We start from the raw sequence: 17491 nt of genomic DNA, 5'->3' as shown, positions 1-17491 counted from the left end.
GAGATACTAGTTTTCTATCAGAGTGGTACTTGGCAAAGATTTTCTCCTAGTCTTGGGTTTTCAAAGAACAACAATTTTTATTAAGTTCATTTATTAATTTGTTCTCTTATGAATTATGCTTTTGGTGTTGCATCTAAGAAATCTTTACCTAACCCAAGATCATAAAGGTTTTCTCCTATGTTTTCTTCTAGAAGATGTATAGTCTTACATCTTACATTTGGTTTGTAACCTATTTTGAGTTAACCTGTGCATATAATGTGATGTATGAATCAAATTTTTGTTTATTCATCCATTTTTTTCCATATGGATATCCAATTGTCTAAGCACTTTTGTTGAAAACACTATTTTTTCACCATTGAATTACCTTTGAACTTGTATTGAAAATCAGTTGTCTATTATGTGTAGGTCATTTTGTAAACTATTTTATTTTACTCTTTTATTTCTCTGTCTTATTACCAATGCCACACTGTTTTAATTTCTATAACTTTATAATAAGTCTTAATAACATATAGTGTTAGTCCTCCCTCTAACTTTATTTTTTGTTTTTAAAGTTGTTTTAAATATTCCAGTAGAATCAGATATCTTAAAACCTTCAAAAGTCCTAATATTTCCCTCCAAAGTTATGGTGCTAGTACACTTAATCAGAAATAAAATTAAGAAAAACTGGACACATACAAATTGATGTTATTCATATATCAATATCTTGTTATATCATATCCAGAAGCTGTATTATTAGAAGAGCCCTATCAAGGAGAACAGTCTGCAAATAGGAAGAATCAACTTGATTAAAAGAGAATGAAAATGTGAGTGGAGAATAAGAAAATCAGAAAGCACTTTAATTTCTTTAACTTGACTCATATTCCAAGTCCAAACATACTTTATTTAGGGCCCTAGAATAACTTCAAGATATTCTCTTTAAGGCACGTTCCTCCACTCAGCACAACAAAGGCTCAGAAGCTGAGCAGGATGACACAGGCTAAAAACACATTTTTATATATGTGAGATATATAGAGCTATATATATATTCAATATATATATATGTATGTATATATGTATAATTTTTCCCTATCACAAAGGGAAACTCCAAGAATGGCAGTGGGAAACTTCTAAGATAAGCCAGCTGTTCTTGGGTAGCCATTTTCATTTAAGTGACATGATTACATAAATTAAGTACGCATGGGTTGGGAAATGTCTTGTAAAAAAATTTCCTTACAAGTAAATCTGGAAAGATTTTGAGGTCTTGAGCTTCCCAACACTGTGAGTTCAGAAACAGACTGGAGGCCCTCCATCAGGGGTGTTGGGGAGCAAATTTCCTCACTGGGTGAGAGACAAATGTCACTGACCTTGAAGGAGGCAGCCAGCTCCAAAAATTGATGGTTTTTGAACAATTCATCCTATGGCGTAGATAACTACAGTAGGTGAGTAGTTTTCAAACTATATTCCAGAGTACAGCATCTCTCTATATTTCATAGAGAGAGCGTTGCTTTGGTGCCTACCTCAGCTACTGCCCTAGCAGTGTACCTCCAGGGCCTGGATGAGCAAAATTCATGAGGAGATTCCTGCAGTTCAGAAATTAAAGTCATTCTCCTTCCATTGCTTTACACTTTCAATTATATAAACACATACTGGCTTTTTAGTGATCCAAGCAGCATTTCACACTTGATTGGCCCACTTTTCTGTGGGAACTTTTCCTTTGCTCACATGGATGACCACAGGAACCATTTCAGAATTTTGCACAAAGTAGCAATAAAAATGACTTTGGCCCACATGTTTGACTGTAGAGCTGATATCTACCCCAGATCAAATAGTTTTTACTCTATAAATAAAGGGTTTGACCTGTTCATTTTAGCTAGCTTGTCTAAACACAGCAGTTCAGCTGAGAAGTGATCCAGATTTCAAGTGTCTGGGCCTTACATATATAAAACACATGCACACATTTGCACACACATACAGATTCACGTGTGCACACAGGCTGGCATTCTTCCCCCTTTGACCAGTTTTGGAGTATCTGCCCTACTTCTCAGAGGAATCATCTAGTAAATAATCAGCACAGGGAGGAAGAATGATCCTAGGATTTTTTCCAGAACACCTCTGGCTCAGTAGGCACTCGGATGAAAAGTAGGGCAAATACCAGTCTTAAAGTTCATTTGCTGTTTAATTTCCAGCCAAGAAAGCAATGAAGATGGAAAAGGGGGAGTACCTGTGGTCTGTGATTACTGGGGTGGCAGGCTTCCAGAGACACTGAGCCTTGACTTTGTTTCATCAGGATTCTTCCTAAGTTGCTATTAAGAAGTATTTTCAACAATCTCTTTTTATTAGCCGTTTGTGCCCATTATAGTTTTCTAGTTGCTAGTTTGTTATGGTTTTAACATAAATAAGGTTCTAAAAATGTCTCACATGAGGAGTTGCAGGGCTGGGTATGTTATTTAGACCACATAAAAAGTCTATGTAAAGGACTTCCCTTGTAATGGGACTCTTTTATATTTAATAGAACTGTCATATAAACATATACTAGCATTTAAAATACAGTTTCTGGGCTATAAAATAAACACCATTTCTAATATTGCTGTTGGCTTTTACATGCATAGAGCTTAGTTCGTTAAATGTTCTTTATTCCATTTATGTGAAATGTGTTTTTAACCACCAGAGCAGCACATAAAGTGCATTATCCCTTGAAATGCAGCCACTATCAAGTAAAGAGCAGTGAAAGCCAAACATACCAAACATTTTATGTAGATTCAAGAAAATTACAGTTAATTTTAACACCTTGTACAATGCCACAAATTGGTACTTTTCCAATAAATTATTATTGATGATTATGATAACTGTATTCATAAAATGAAATATAAATGTGGACATATATCACAGAAAAATGTATATATTTATTTAGAAATATCGTCACAATTTATCGTTTACCTGAAAGTTATACAATAGCAAGACTTCATTTATTTTTCAAGTTAAAATGAAGTGGATTAAATAAAATGATTCTGCATTGCCTATCTTTATAAACTTGAGTAAAAATTCGCTACAGTGTGCTTCAGTTTTCTCATCTGAAAAATGCTGATAATAGTAGTTCCTAAGTCACAGTTTTCTTAGAAATGAGTTAAATATATAAAGTTAACACATACAGAGTTAACATAGTTTTTAGAACATTTCCAAGCACATAATCAGTAACCAATAAATTTCAGCTAGTACTAATAATATTTTTCTAGAGCTCTATTTTAGAGTCACCACAAGTAAATATTTTGTTGTACATGTTGCAATATCCAACAGAAATCATGGGTGTACATTTTGTGCTAGGTAGAAAGTGCTATGTTGTTTATCAACATATAGCATGAATCAGTTTAGATCAATATATCTATTAACAATGTTTCATTGTACTTAATTTTTATAAAAGTTAAAAAGTTTGGGACAGTCAAAGAGCCATAAGATGTGATTACTGTCCTTAAGTAGTTATGTGAACATAAAAAAGAAACTAATGACATTAATACATTAAAAATACTAAAATTAATCTTACAAAAAACACTGACAGTGACATTACCAGACAGTTGGGAAGTGGTTGGCATTTGATACATGGTGCTAGAACATGTGGCTATTCCTACATAATACAACACAGAAAAAGTAAATGCCTGGTAAATTAAAGGCCTCAATATGAAAATAAAACTGAAAAACTTTTAGGAGAAGTCTTAAGAGGATATCTTTATAACATCAGGACTCAGAAAAATTTATTAAACCAGACACAAAACCCACAAACTATAAAGGAAAACATGTTTGAAATTTATCTATTAACATTGAAAATTTCTGTGTGACAAAAGGTAACATAAAAAAATTGAGACATGTCACAGACTAGAGGAAGATATTTGCAGACATATTATAGCCTCCTTTCCCCCAAATAGTATCTGGAGTTCTTCATGTGTTAGCAACCAAAAAACAACCTAATAAAAAGTGGACAAAGGATTCACAGAGAAGAAAACACAGTGATCAGTATATATATAAAGACCTCCCCAACCCCACTATAATAAATGGATATGCAAATTAAAATAACAGTCAGAGGGTGTGTGCATCTGGCTATAGCTGCCTAACTTGCATAAGACTAAATCTTTTAATATAAAACAACAAAAAAAGTCTGGAAAATTTTTAAAATCTGTTTTAGGACTTCAGAGAGCAATCAAAATAGTTAGGACTTGAGGAGCCAAAATTCCAAAGAGAAAGGAATAACAGAGAAGTAAGCTCAATATTCGTTGTTGCCTGCCCCATTGAAATATTTGTCAATATTTGCCAATCTGTAACTTTCAGCCAAGATGCCAAAAGCCAAACAAAAACTGGTGCCTAAGAGATTAAGAAACTTCAGAATTTCCAACAGTCACAAAGGCTGGGGAGGCAAAAACTGAAATACAGGGCTTACCATAGAAAATCATGGTAAAATGCCCCAGACATTCAGCTGAAACTCCAGAAAGGCTACGCTTTGGACTAAGGAAACTGGAAATAGACTACTAGTGAAAAATATCTGGAATTAGTTCAACCCAAAATAGATTAGGATGACCTCCTTCTATTCTAATTGTCTGTCTACCAGAAGCAAAATTTAGTACTCTCTGTAGGAAAGTAATATTATCATGAGTGTCAAATTATCTTTAAACGTTTTCATATACAATGACAACATCCATTTAAAACAACCAGTCACACCAGAAACAGAATCAAATTACTTAGAACAAAAAGGAAAAAATTTGGTAAAATAAAAACAGATCCATAGGAGATCCAAATATTAGAGTTATCAGACACAGAATTAAAAATAATTATGGTTAATATGATCACAAAAAAAAAAGTACAGGACAAGATAGAGACTTTCAGCAGAGAACTAGAGTCCAGAGAAAAGAATCAAATAAAAATTCTAGCATGGAAAAATATAAAAACCCAAATTAAGAACTCAGTGGATTGGTTTAACAGAAGGCTGGGCACTGTTAACGAGAGAATTAGTGCGCTGGAAGATAGGTTGGCAGGTAATAGCTTGAATGAAACACTGTGACAAAAAAAGAGGAAAAGTATAGAATATACTACAAGAAACATACTGGACATGATGAAAAGTCTAGCATGTAATAAATATATAATATGTGTAAAAGGAGAGAAGAGATAAAGTGGGACAAAACAATATTTGAAGAATATGACTAAGAATTTCCATAAATGTGTAGAAAATATCAAGCTACAGACTCAATAAATTTTATGAACCACAAAAGAGATAAATACAAAGCAAGTCCACACAGATACACATCACAGTAAAACTACTGACACACCAAAGATTCAAACATACAAATACAAATACAGAGAAAATATCAGATGCATCCAGAGAGAAAATGTTACCCTCGAAAAATCAAGAAACAGACTAATGGCTAAATATGCAACGCAAACATTAGAAACTAGAAGAAAGTAATAGTTTTTAAATACTGGAAGAAACTACCTGCTAATCTAGAATTGTATACACAGCAAAAATATCCATCAAAATTTAAGGTAAAATAAGTATATATTCAGATATACAAAAACTGAGGGTTAGTCACCTGCAGACCCACAATAAAAAAATATATATACTAAAAATTTTATTAAGTTCTTTTGGTAGAAAACCTGCATAGAAAAGCAGGAAAAAGTAAAGAACAAAAAAAGGATAATTATTTGAATACATCTGAATGAATGTCTAAAATATTGTCTAATACATTGTGTGGTTTAAATATTTGAAGATGTAAAATACATAACAACAAAAGATGGGAAAAGAATATATGCATTACTGGGGAAGTGGTAAAGTAACAGTTTGTATTAAAATGTAACAAATCAAGGACTCATGTATTAGTCTTTAGGCTAATCAGCTAAAGAATAGTATAATAATGAATAACAAAGTAATAGAGGGTAAGTATGGAATAATAAAAAATACTTGATTAATCTAAAAGAAAACAAGAAAGGGCAAAAGAAAAACATATAGAAAATAAATAATAAGATGGTAGATTTAAACCCAAATATAACAGCTATTTAATTAAATGTAAGTAGTCTGAATACTGTGATTAAAAGACAAAGTTTGTCGAATTGGATGTTTTTTAAAGTCAGTCATTTATGACACACAAAAGATGCATCTTAAATGTAAGACTGTAGAAATGTTGAAAGTAAATTTTTTCTAAAAAGAATGAAAAAAGATACATATGCAAATATTAGCCAAAATAAAATTTATATAACTGTACTAATATTAGAAGAAGTAGGCTTTACTGCAAAAATCACTATTAGAGATAAAGAGGAAAATTTCAAAATGATAAAAGATCCAATCTACTAGGCGTATATAACAATTCATAAAGGCTCAAAATACATAAATCAATAATTGACAGAATGTAGAGAAGAAATTGACAAATCCACCGTCATTGGGACATTTTATTACAAAGATTGATGGGGATATGGAAGATTTCAGCAGCATGAGTAACCAGTTCAACTGACTTGAAATAATAGAGGACACTGCAAAAACATGGAATACACATTCTTTTCAAGTATAAAGTTGGCCATATGCTAGTCCATAAAGCAAGTGCTCAATCTCATTAGTAGTTAAGGAAATACATATTAAATTCACAATGAAATTATTACACATCAGAGTAACCAAAATAAAAAATACAGAAAATACCTCGTGCCAAAAGAATGTGGAACAACTGGAATGTACTGCTGTTGAGAGTGGAGATTGGTGAAACTACTTTAGAAAAGTTTTTGGCTGAAACAACTAGAATTGAACAAATGCACTTACCATGATGCAACAATTCCATTCCTAGAAAATGAACATGTGCTCACCAATATGAACAAGTTGTACAAGAATCTTCAAAGCAACACTCTTTATAGCAGCCAAACACTGGAAATGACTCAAATGCTTATCAACATAAATGGAGAAATAAATTTTTACATACACATAATGGAATGCCATAGACCAACAAGATGGACAAACCACCACCATGTTCAACAATGCAGTAAATCTCAAGAAAATATCTTTAGTGAACAGATCTAACACAAAAGATTCTGAATCCGATAGTGATTCTGATACTAAATCATTCTGAATGAAACTAATCTACTGTACTAGTTGTTGGGGGGGGGGGGGCTTCCATGACGAAGCACTGCAAACTGGATGTCTAAAACAAGACATTTATTTTCTCACAGCACTGGAGGCTAGAAATTCAAGATTGGCAGGGTTGGTTTCTTTTGAGACCTTTCTCTTTTGGTTTGTAGAAGAACATCTTCTCCTTGTATTTTCACATTGTTTTCCCTTTGTATCCATCTGTGTCCTAATCTCCTCTCCTTATAAGAACATCAGTCATGTTGGATTAGGGCCTACCCCGATGACCTCTTTTTAACCTAATTACTCTTTAAAGACTCTATTTCCAAATATAGTCACATTTGAGGTACTGGGGGTTAGAACTTCAGCAAATGAGTTGGGAGGGGGTGTACAATTTTGCCCATAACATTTATGTGATTAAAATTTAGGATAGTGTTTACCTTTGAGGAGGATGGTGGTAGTAACTGGGAGGAGGAAAGAGGAGGTCTGATATTCTTGATTCTGATAATACATGTATTCTTACTTTATAAATGCTCATTAAGCTGTATACTGATGATTTGTGCACTTTTCTAAATGTTTGTTGTTCTTCATTTTTAAAAATCTTAATAAGAAAATATGAATTAATAAAAAGTAATTTACATCCATCAAATTGCAGACATATAAAAAATGCAATGAAGTGTGAAGACTTATGCACTGCTGGTAAGTTTATCAATTAGTGAAACACCTTAGAGAGCAATTCGGCAATTGTTGGAATGACAACAAAATAATTGATATACTCATTGAGCACTGTTCTAAGCACTGTTGTATTTACTATGACAATGCCATAAATTATGTATTTTTAGAGTCTGAACTGGACTGCTGTAAAAAAGAGACTAATAAAAACCCAGTGGTTAAATAAGACATCCATTTATCCTCCTTATAACAGTCCAGCAGTAGATGGCTAACAGGGCAACTCTGCCAGTTCAAGATTTCAAGATGGAGATTCCATCTCTAGGAATAAGGCTTCTCTCTCTCTCTCTTTCTCTCTCTCACACACACACACACACACACACACACATACCATTCTCTCTCTCTCACCATTTCTAGATAGCAGGAAGTGGGGAAAGGCAGACAAACACACGCAGGAGTGTACATCACTTTCACTCACATCCCATTAACCAGAATGTAGTCGCGTGTCCACATCTAGCTGGAAGAATGCTAAGAAATGTAGCCTTTATCTGGGCACCTGAAACTCTTCTATGGACAAAGAGGATAATGGATATTGGAGTACAACAGGCAGTCTGTCATAGGCAGTTACTACTACTATCATGATTTTAGAGATCAAGAAACAGAGTCAAATATGGTAAGGGTACACACAGAGTAAACGACAGAGTCAAGACTTGAACTCACACAAACAACCTACCTACCGTATGATGCGCTGCCTCTCTACAGCTAATAAAATTAAAGTTGTATACCCTGTAACCCAGCTGTTCTAGCACACGTGCATAAAGACACATGTACTGGGATGTTCATTGCAACACTGATTGTTAAAATAAAAAACAAACAAGCTAAACTAAACTAAAAACGACATGCAATGGAAACTTCTCAGCCATTAAAATTAGCGTTCAATATGAAAAAATCTACAGAACATAATACTGAAAGGAAAGAAGTTATAGAAAGAATACAGACAATATGATGTCAGTTGCATAATATTTTAAAATTAAAAAATATGTATTGTTTATGACTAAGTGTGCAGTAAAAGCACAGCATATGTGTGGGAATAATGTTCACAAATCTATTAAATATGGCAAAATGTTAACAAATATTTAGTTTTATACGCTCATTATTTTAATTTCTGGTTTTTGTGTGTTTTAAAAATTTACAAGTGGTGTCTAAATTTTCTTTTTTAAATGCATTGACCATATGGTGTAGATTTATTGGGGATAGTTTAGATATAAATTGCTGTTTATAATCTCTGTAAACTATCAATATATTCTAGGAATACCAATCCCTTTTGGACTACCTCTCACACATAGAATTCATATAAAAATCATTATCTTGATTTTTTATCTAGAAATATAGTTGGCCTAGATGTGGTGGCTTACTCAGTTGACTTAGGATTCAAATTTCATATCTAATTTTTACATTAATCGTGTAAGAGAGAAACCATTTTTCTTTCATATAAATGATGTAATTTTCTATTTCGCATCCTCCTATACTGTCAAAAGTTCTTTCCTTTGCATCTAAAAATCTTTCAGACTAATTCAAATTGGTCTACCATTTTAAATTATCAGTTTCATTTCCAAGCGAAAATTTGATTTACATTTTTGTGACTAAACAAAAATAACAACAGACTTCATCACATTTAGGCTAGATTGAATTTTTAAGTGAAGCAATTTCTTCACATCTTTTCTAGATGGGGCTGGGGGAAAGAATGGGAACTTGAGGAGAGATCTTTGATAGTTTTTTTTTTTTTTTTGAAGGACAGGCTCAGGTGTGGTGTACAGAGATTATAGAGTCAAGATTTTTCCACTGGACAAAAAAAAAAAAAAAAAAAAGATTTTTCCACTGGATTTTCCAATTATTCTTGAGGCGCTATCTTTCTCTTAGACCAACATTATTTAAATCCAGATATATTGCCTTGGCTTAAAACAATTTGGGGTAAGAGTAAAGCAGAATTATTAATAACTTCATCATTCTTTCTTCTTATCAAATGCTGACATATTCAAGACAGATTTGGAAATTATTGGTACCTAAACACTCATCTCCTTCATTATTTAAAGTTGATGAATTCCTAAGTTAATTCTTAGACCCTTCTTTAACAAGACAGACAGAAATAAAAGGAGGGTAGAGAGGTTTTTCTTACATTTGAACCAAAGTTACTTTATTACTTAGTATAGCTAAAATTATCAAAGACAGATTTCATGTTTTAACAATGGATTCTCTACAGTTTATAGGGATATTGTTCTACAGAGGAAAAACAAACTGAGGACTTTTATAAGAGGGCATTCTTGGTTCAGAGTACATTATAGATGATGTGCTATCACTTTCAGACCCAACAAAAAAAGAGACAAGGTTTTAATGTTAAAACACTAAGATTGATTTATTGATATTATGCTTGTCAAACACAGGAGAAATGGTTTTATAATGTTGATAAAGTGAGCATAGAATTTAGTTTTGGCTATAGATATAATTTCTTATGTAATGCAACTACAAAAACAATTTCTTGAGGGTTCTCTGAGGAGTAAACTGGGTTGAGGTGGACCACTAGAACTTCACTGTATTCTTAGTAAACTGGAGGCTAATAATGACCCCATCTCTTTCTGGCAGCTGAAAGTTTCTAGCTTCATATCTAGGGGTTCACAAAAGAAATGCATGATAGCCAAGCCTACAAAATTTCTTACTTACAATCTCTTTGTGGTGAAGTGAAATAAAATTTTGATCAACTTCATTCATCAGCTTTGATCTCTTCTCTAAATTATTTGGCCTATATTTCTCAAAAATGAGACTCTAAGACAAAGTCTTGCATGCAGATAGTTGATCTCAGGGCAAAAAGAAGGAGGACATGGGGAGTGAGACCAGGAGGAAGGGAAAGCTAATCCAAAGGTACATATTGCTATGGGGGCCAGTGCGCCATCCTGTCAAGAATTCTCAAGCACTTCATGGAATATGTCTCAGATTGAAAAACCAGGGGACAAAACAAGAGAAATATTTATTAATTGCCTCCATTTACCTCATTAGTCAATGGTGGGCTCACTCCTTTGCAGTCCTGGTTTGTGCATTCATGAAGGCCAAGTGGGTCATGCAATCCCATGTTGCAGTATCAGAGGTGTCCTGGGGCAGGTAGTGAGGGCTATTTGGCACAAGTGTTGTTAAGAAGCACCTGAGCAAAGCTGGTAGAAATCCGCAGAGAAGATATGAAGCAGTACTCAAGAAGTGTCTGATGTAGTCTTTGCAACTTTGTACCTTTTAGATCTTCTTGTGTCCCCCATTAACTAATACCATTAAGTCAAGTTCATCAGAGTTTTCTAGGTCATGACCACTTGCAATATTTATAAAGACTCAATACTCAATACTAAGAGGTTTAGTGCAACAAGTTGCGTTCCCTGCTGCTACAATTGGTGCTGAGACTGAAATCGATACTTACCATCTCACTTCTCTCCTACCCATTCTAGAATTCTTTCATCCTTTGCCTGTGCCTCAGCTTGTCTAGGTTGCTTGTCTAGTGTGGTGACCTAGACTGTCTTTCCCAAAGACTCTGAGCTCTTAATGCATTTCCCTTTTCAAGCTGTGGTTGCTATGTATCCATTTACCATTATCACTAACCACAGGATCACCAAAAGACATTCCCAAATACCCTGTAGTCTAGACAGACTTCCCTAAGTTCCCATCATGTAGCAGCAACCCTAGATCTTCAGGAAAATTAGAGTCAGTTACTTTAAGTTATTCCTTCCTTTGCTGACATGAAAAACCCTAAATGACCAAGTGGTAGTTGGAGCTATAAGTTCAGAGGAATCTTTACTATGTCTTCTGGTGTAAATGTTTCCTTATTGGGAACTGAGACTTTTGATCTGGCAGAGCAGGAATAGGAAACTCAAATTCCAAAAGACAGTCACTAATGGAGAGATGGTTCTGTACAACCTGTCTTTGGTTCCTGGACCCAATTTTTCTGACAACTCAGCACCAAATATCACGTATCGGATAAGCAAATATACCACATCCCAGACTATGGCTACCCACCTTGCTGGTGCATCAGCTGAGCTGCTTCTAAGCAATAAAGTTTATAGTCTGGAGCCACTTGTCTCATGTCATAAAATGTGTACCTTCATCTGAGTCACTGTTATATGGGATACCATAACAATGGATTGGTATTTTGGAATTCCTCAGATGGTGGTGCTAGCTGAGACACGGGTTATACATACAGCAAACCCATATCTAATATAAGTGTCAGTTCTGACTGGGGTACCTCACTTCTTCCTCCAGAATGAAAGGGATCTGATGTAGCAGATATACTACCAGAAATCTGGTATCTCAAGGGATTGTGCTACATCTAGGGTTTCAACCAGCTCTTCCCTGGATCATAGTCACTGAAGTTCCAAAGTCAGACTCTCAGTGTCAAACAGAGTACAAGAGCACACGAGAAACTATTTTATAATAGCAGATACTTAGTTCTCTGCTAAAGCAGCCATGACTTTGCTCTAGAATTCTGGAAGTCTGAATTGTGACTTTTCTGGTAGAGCTTGATAGAGATTCTACCTTGCATACTTAACCACCATGGATACCTCTAGCACTCTAAGCTCTTCAGGCAAATGGCCCAAGCGCCAGGCATCTCTCACTGAGTATGGATCTGGTGTAAAGTTTTCCCTTATTCTGGGTACCACTCAAAACTGGGAGCCTTCTGAGCCATCTAATAAGTGAGTCAGAGCATTATTCCCAAGAGTAGTATATATTGCTTTAGAATCCAAAGGCCCACAAAGCATTGAGCTTCTTCCTTTTTTTTTTTGTTTTAATTTTAATTTTATTGGAGTATAGTTGATTTACAATATTGTGCTAGTTTCAGGTGTACAGCAAAGTGATTGAGCTTCTTTCTTAATGAAGAGGGCTGCAATAAATAACAATGTGTCCTTAGAACGTGTCCTTAGAATAAATAACAACGTGTCCTTACAACGTGTTGTAAATAACAATGTGTCCTTGTTTCAGGATAGCCCAGATCATTGGACCCATTAAAACTTCATCAATATGATAGGCCCTCTAAAACTTTTGAGAGTTTATTCTCTCTCCTGTGCCATTCATCAGTCTTAATGGGCATTCAATGCACTTGCCACTACCTGTTCATCCTCTGCAGTTAGCATGACATAATCAATATTGTGGTCCAGTGCCCATGGATAGACAGAATATATTAATTGGGTTTTAGATATAATAAAATTGTTGTAATAATCAGACTTCCAAGTAATAATGTCCATCAAGCAACTACAAATGTAATGGTTGTGTAGCAAGGTAAAAAATAAATGAATATGCATGAAAATATTGGTTTGGCAATAAATTATAAGAGGATGACAAGGTCTTCCAGAAATAAATTAGTCCTCAGAGAAAAATGACACAAAAGAGCAGTAAACCAGTTCTGTTGTTTTGAGCTGCTGTATGGCCCTGTGCTGTCTCTATTCTTAAATTAAAAGATAAAGTGTTGTACAACAACACTTGAAGCTAATATAAAGTTATATGTCAATTATATCTCAATGAAAAAAAAGATATGGCATTAATGTGGGCAGTGCACCGGGACCTACATGGTTAGGAAAATAAGTGTGAATAAATACAGTGTAGGGATCAAGAAAAGTGAAGAATGATTATCAGTTTAAGGACCAGCAGCAGGACTCTGCCTAGAGAATAGTAACAAACTCGTATCCTAGTGGGGAGGACTATTTTGGCTTGGCTAATCTGATGAGACATCTTTGATATGGGAAATTAGCTTTCAGCATATTGCCAGTAAAATCTATGCATGAAATAAAGTGATTTTTAAGAAAATTATATGGGAGATTTCAATAAGCTAGATAGAAAGGAAAAAAAAACCACCAATAACAAACATTAGATTGGGGAAGAGAAGAAACATGATGGGGATGGGAATCCAGGAAGAGGACGTAAGCAGTTAAACTTTTCCAGCAGGAGATTGTGGAGGGGGAGGAAAAGATAAGGATAATGGCAATGACTTTTAAGGTTAAGAACTTTATATTTAAACCATATGATCTTCTGCATAAGCCTCCTGCCTTGCCTTATTTGCCCCCTAAAATAAGTAAAAGTCTATGACCTACATTGGCTTTCTGGGAGTGTTTTGGAAAGAAATCAAAGAAAAGACCCTGTGCTCCACATTAGTATCAACCTGAGACATACGAAAGAAAACAATAAACGAAAGGAAATAAAAGAGACAGAGAATTTCTCATAAATAAGAAATTAGAGACAGAAGTGTATCGATATTGGAAAGAATGCTTATAATCCCATCCTGCACGAAAAGGGGGAGAGGATATCTGCAAATAACCATATCTCCATTTCTAAATAACACAATTTTTTCTATCAAAGAAAAAAGGTTTAAAATTTTTTTTAGGTATACTTCTCATAAATAGTACCTAAACATGATGATATAGAAAATACTGAAATGGAAAAACATATGCAGGCAAAGATGAACCCAACTAAATTCATTTTTGCTATATTAATAAAAGGCAAAATAAACTTTGAACCAAAAAAGGACTTATGATGAAAGGATGTCATAATTCTCTAGATACAACAACCCTGAATGTATATATATTGAAAAACATATAATGCTTCAAAAATGCATAAAGCAAATATTAATAGTATTAAGGTTGAAATTGACAAATTATCAATTGTAATAGGAGATTTTATTATAACTTTTCCAGAAAACGATAGATGGCATACATCCAAAATTAGGATGCATATAAAACATTACATTCAACAAATAGGGAAACAAATTCTTTTCCAACATCCATGGAATATTTTTAAATTAAAAAAATTTACATACAGAAAATTTGTCCTTTTTAGTGTAGAGTTCTATGAATTTTGACATATGCACACTGTAGCACAAACACCACCACAATCAAGATACAGAACAGTTCTATCACTCCATCAGAAATTATCTCATGCTACACTCTGTAGTCAAACACTTCCCCCACCATTAATATCTGACAATCACTGACTGATTCTCTATCCCTATCGCTTTGTCTATTCTAGAGGGTAATATATATGGAATTATACAGTATATAGCCTGTGGAAAAAGGCTTTTTTTCTCTTAGCATAATACATTTCAGATTCATCAATTTCTCACATGTATCAGTAGTTCATTCTTTTTGTTGCTGAATGGTATTTCACTGTATGGATGTACCACAATTTATCTATTCTCCAGTTCAGGGACATTAGTGTTGTTTTTAGTTTCTGGTGATACTAATAAAATTGTTTTAAAATTACTGTAAAAAAAAATTTTTTTTTAATTGAAATCTACCATACATACATCAAAGTGCAAAAATTCTAAGAGTACAGCTTGATTATTGATCACCAATTGAACATACCCATGAGACCACCCAGATCAAGAAATAGAACCTTATCAAATTCCCAGAAATCCCCATCCTGCACATTCCACTTACTACTCCCATTCTCCTCTCCAAATAAAATCACTATTGTAAGTTTTAAAATCATAGACTAGGTTCACTTGTTTTGACTTTCATATGAATGACATCATAGTACATGGTTTTGTGAGTCTGGGTTCTCTTGTTCAATTTTATGCTTGTGAGATTCATTCATGTTGTTTCACTTCTCATTCATTATCACAGCTATATAATATTCATTGTATGATTACCATACTTTATCCATTCTACTGTTGATGAACTTTTGAATAGATTTTACTTGTAGGCTATGACATATCTTTTGGTGAACACATTGTCTCATTTCTAATGGATATATACCTAGAAGTAAAATTGCTAGGTCAAAGGAGATATATATATATATATATATATATATATATATACATATATATATATATATATATATATATATGTATATATATATATATAATTCTGGTAGGTTAATATCGTATTCATTGTGTTATTAATTTACATTGCTTTGGTGATTCATGAAGTTGAACACCTTTTTACGTGTTCATTGGAATTTTTGACATCCTCTTTTGTAAAGTATGTGTTGAAGTCTCTTGCCTATTTTTCTATTGGGTTGTCTGTTGTTTTTTATTTATTTTTTTTGTGATTGACTCGTAATTTACTCTGGAGATGAGTCTTTCGATCATTATATATGTTGAACTATTTTCTCTCACACTGTGGCATGTCCTTTAATTACATATTTTCTTTTTTCCAACTTTTTATTTGTAAATAACTTTAGACCCTTTCCGTTTGGCGGCAGCCAGCAGGTGAGCCGGGATGGGCGCTTACAAGTACATCCAGGAGCTGCGGAGGAAGAAGCAGTCGGACGTGATGCGCTTTCTGCTCAGGTTGCGCTGCTGGCAGTACCGCCAGCTCTCGGCGCTGCACCGGGCCCCGCGCCCCACCCGGCCCGACAAGGCGCGCAGGCTGGGCTACAAGGCCAAGCAAGGTTATGTGATATACCGGGTTCGCGCGCGCCGCGGTGGCCGCAAACGCCCGGTCCCGAAGGGCGCCACCTACGGCAAGCCCGTCCACCATGGCGTCAACCAGCTCAAGTTTGCCCGGAGCCTGCAGTCTGTTGCCGAGGAGCGAGCGGGACGCCACTGTGGGGCCCTGAGGGTCCTGAATTCTTACTGGGTGGGTGAAGATTCTACGTACAAGATTTTGAGGTTATCCTCATCGATCCCTTCCATAAAGCTATCAGAAGAAACCCTGACACCCGGTGGATCACCAAACCAGTCCACAAGCACAGGGAGATGCGGGGCCTGACGTCTGCAGGCAGGAAGAGCCGCGGCCCCGGCAAGGGCCACAAGTTCCACCACACGATCGGTGGTTCTCGCCGCGCAGCCTGGAGAAGGCGCAATACTCTGCAGCTCCACCGCTACCGCTAATATAAGTAATGTTTGTAAAAATTCTTACCTAATAAACAGTTTAGGACATCCACGTCTGCTTAAAAGTGTTTTTAGATCTGTCTGTTAAAACTAGTTGTCTGCAGATTGCTTCATTGAATGCATTGTCAAATTCTGAAAGTTAAAGTGCAATAATGTTTGAAGATTTTAAGTGATGGTGTATCTTGTTTCTAATAAGGGAAATGTCTTTGTTTTTGCTTTATTAGGCAGTTGATATGTCCGTGTTTAAAATGCCGTCTGGTAACAATAGGTGTAAAATTCTGTAAAAGAGGAGTGCAGAAACTAGCCGTGTAGATTCGTTGGTGCATGTGATGAAACCTACAGCTTTACTGGGGTGATGCAATGCTCTGCTGGTTTACTCTAGAGTGGCTGTTTTATGGAGTTTGGCGAGGACAAACTTTAAATTGGGTTTTCCTTGGAAATGTGAAGGATGTCGTGATCCTTTATCATGATCATAATGCCGAAAAATAAAGTCGACTAGGGCCCACGTTTTTAGACTTAATCTGCTATTCCATATATGTAACTGCTGCTGCCAAAAGGCGGAAAGTAAAGGAATGCCACCATTTTTTAAGAGAACTGAATAAACCTGTTGCAAGATGTTTCTCTTACAAATTGAAACAAATCCTGGTTAACCTAAATTAAATTGCCTTGGCCTTGATGGTACCACTGAAGTTCACATAAAATGTGGGAGCTCCTGGTTCAATCCCGTGACTCTGATCTGTAGAATACTTAACTTCATGCAAAATAGTCATGGTATTTACACTAGTGTATATTGAAACTGATGGAAATTGAACATTGGGTAAATGAGGAGGGAGTTTTTAACCCTAAGGTTTGTAAGCTAGGGATGCTAGGATTGGGAAATTGGTGTTCATCAGGTCCCTTTCAAG

The 17491-nt window shown here is 35.0% G+C and overlaps 2 pseudogenes across 2 annotated transcripts in view; one reads left to right on the top strand and one right to left on the bottom strand.

Moving 5' to 3' along the window:
• Positions 1-10856, bottom strand: part of LOC309666709 (ferritin heavy chain pseudogene) — a 28106-nt pseudogene extending 17250 nt beyond the window's left edge. Inside the window, exon 1 of the transcript in view lies at positions 10776-10856. The product of the transcript in view is annotated as a ferritin heavy chain pseudogene (transcript). The remainder of the gene's footprint in view (positions 1-10775) is intronic.
• A 5061-nt stretch (positions 10857-15917) lies between these two features.
• Positions 15918-17203, top strand: LOC309666869 (large ribosomal subunit protein eL15 pseudogene; annotated as a pseudogene). The gene has a single exon. The product of its transcript is annotated as a large ribosomal subunit protein eL15 pseudogene (transcript).
• Positions 17204-17491: the final 288 nt, after the last annotated feature.

The sequence above is a fragment of the Balaenoptera physalus genome (assembly GCF_965194825.1).
Source record: "Balaenoptera physalus genome assembly, chromosome: 9".
In the NCBI taxonomy this organism is placed as follows: Eukaryota; Metazoa; Chordata; class Mammalia; order Artiodactyla; family Balaenopteridae; genus Balaenoptera; species Balaenoptera physalus.
This window is presented reverse-complemented; position numbering and strand designations above follow the sequence as displayed.